Source organism: Alosa pseudoharengus, unplaced genomic scaffold, assembly GCF_046254945.1.
Source record: "Alosa pseudoharengus isolate Yale_2024_CS ecotype anadromous, Long Island Sound unplaced genomic scaffold, YU_APseudo_1.1 YU_APseudo_1.1_scf_18, whole genome shotgun sequence".
Taxonomy (NCBI): domain Eukaryota; kingdom Metazoa; phylum Chordata; class Actinopteri; order Clupeiformes; family Clupeidae; genus Alosa; species Alosa pseudoharengus.
Genome location: NW_027468650.1, coordinates 29986345 through 29988844, shown reverse-complemented (window position 1 = coordinate 29988844; position 2500 = coordinate 29986345). Strand labels below are relative to the sequence as shown.

The 2500-nt window shown below is 48.2% G+C and overlaps 1 protein-coding gene across 7 annotated transcripts in view; it reads left to right on the top strand.

The window, feature by feature from the left end:
• The window catches only part of atp8a2 (ATPase phospholipid transporting 8A2), a 66047-nt gene that overhangs the window by 54089 nt on the left and 9458 nt on the right, over positions 1-2500 (top strand). The gene's annotated exons all lie outside the window — the stretch shown is intronic.

The window sequence follows — 2500 nt, the reverse complement described above, 5'->3', positions numbered from 1 at the left end:
CCCTGCAGCTGCCATATCTGACTGGGTGGAGGAGAGAGAGAGAGAGAGAGAGAGAGATGGGATGGATTGGACAGATACAGTGTACTGGAGGGAGACCAAAAAAAGACAGGGAACGAGGAAGAGGAGGTGGAGAGAAAGATATTACATAGGAAAGTGTGAACAAGAATGAGAGAGAGAGAGAGTAAGACATATATAGAGATGGAGTGACAAAGAGAGAGACTGAGATAGAAAGATAGAGGGGTGGGGAGAGAGAGAGAGAGAGAAACATTCTAACTCAGTCCTTTCCTTTGTGTCCATGGTGCTCTTTCTGTGACCTGTCCGTTAGGTTCCCAGTAGATTTGAAGTTAGTGTTGGAATGATAATAAGTGTTGAATTTTACATGCATTTTTCACTTGTGCATCCCCCGCTGTGTGAGTGTGTGTGTGTGTGTGTCTGAGAATGCAGCCCTGTTTAGGGAGGATTTATCTCTGGGTGTGTTCTCAGCTGTTGCGGCGGATGCCCTGTAATGGTTTTCCGTGTCGGAGCCGGAGGTTCCTCAGCTGCAGGGGGACCCCAAGCTCTCCTTATCCATATGTAGGACAGGGCGGCCATTTTAACATCCACGTCCCTCAGCAGATGACCTGAGCTGAGGGGACGAGGGGATACGGACTCACAGGCGAGAGGGGAGAGTAGTCAGGGTGTAGGAGAGGGGGCGAGGACTGTCCGGTTAGAGGAAGTCCGGGGGTGGGCTGGGGTGAAGTGGGGTGGGGTGTTGGCAGAAGGATAGAAGCTGGACCCTGTGTAAAACCGCCGTCTGACAAATCCCATTTCTGGAGAGTTTGACTCACAGCCTAAGAGTCCAGGGGAGTTTTGAAGCAGTCAGTGAGGCAGGCAGACAGACAGACAGGCAGACAGACAGGCTTAGGTTCTTACTCCCCTTTCCCCTCACTTCTCTTTCTACAATCAAGTCAAAGGCATGAGTAGGATATAGATTTTGGACAGTTTGTCCTTCACACTCGCCTGACATACTGAAAGTAAATGTACACAGACATGGACAGGCTTGACGTCTTACTCCTGAGGGGTAACATGAGGCTGTGCTAGCAGGGGAAAAGGTGATGGCTTACATTTAGCTTCCCATAATTATCAGGAACTCAATAATTCACATAAATAAGAAATTGACCGCAGCTTAATGACACTGCTGTGTGTTGGTTATTGTTGGAGTTCATGGCTTGGTCATGCTAACCAATACCATAAATAATGTTAATGAAGAGATCCCATGTGGCCCATAATTCATTACTTTAAATAAGCAAACAACTTTCCTACAACATGTAACATTACTGATGATACAATAACACTGCAATTTGTGGTCTGTTGATTAGCATTAACGCATTGGCTGATGTTGATTAATGGATCTTTAATGTAAAGGGTAGTCCAAAACGTCCATGTCCTGTGCTATAGTCTATACAGCAACGTATAGGATTTTTCTTTTCGGTCAATTGTTGCAACATATGGGGTGGATCCAGTCACATATCTCCATTGGAGCTGTTTTACAGATGCTCTCTCTCTCTCTCTCTCTCTCTCTCTCTCTCCCCAGGCTGAGTCACAGATAAGTGCATACCGCTAGCCAGAGCCAGCACTCCCATGCACTCACAAGCCAGCGGGGGAAGGTAGAGAGAGAGAGAGAAGGGTAGAGAGTGAGAGAGAGAGAGGGGTAGAGTGTGAGAGAGAGAGAGGGGTAGTGTGAGAGAGAGGTAGAGAGGGAGAGGGGGGGAGACAGAGAGAGAGAGGGGGGAGACAGAGAGAGAGGGGGGGGGGCAGAGAGAGAGAGGGGGGAGGGGGGGGAGAGAAAAGAGACAATGCTGCTGCAGTGAGAGTGCAAGGAGAGACGGTAGAGCACGTGAGAACGCGTCACAGTCTAAGGGAGGCCACAGTAGTGGACCGGTGAGACTGGACAACGTTTTTAAAAATATATTTTTTTCTTTGTATATACATTTTCCGAGTGCTTACTTTCAGTCTGACAAAATTCCCCATGTTTTTCACTTGTATGTTTTTCCATGTATTTCCACTTGACGCTAATGGTTCCTCTGGTGGATGGTCATGCCAGTAAATCATGCTTGAATTTGAGAGAGGGACAGACAGAGTAAGATGGAGAGAGAGAAAGAGAGAGAGAGTGAGAGAGAGAGAGAGACAGTCAGAGAGAAGTCTATCTCCTCTCCATCTCAATTATGCCCTCAGGCACGAATGCAAGTCATTTCCAGTAAGTGGGCTCGGGGTACATTTCTTCTGTGAGTGTGTGTGTGTGTTTGTGTGTTTAAAGACAGACGGACAGACAGGCAGGCGGAATGACAGAGGCAGATAGAGAGAGAAGGTTGGAGGAGGAAGGGGGGGGGGGTCGTAGCCGGATGGTGGTAGGGGGGACAGTAGTTGATTAGATAATTAACCTTTAAAGACAGGCTGGGGGCAAAGGTCATTAGGTTACGGCTTCTCCAGCTGCAAGGGCTCCAGTGGGAGCAGGGGTGTG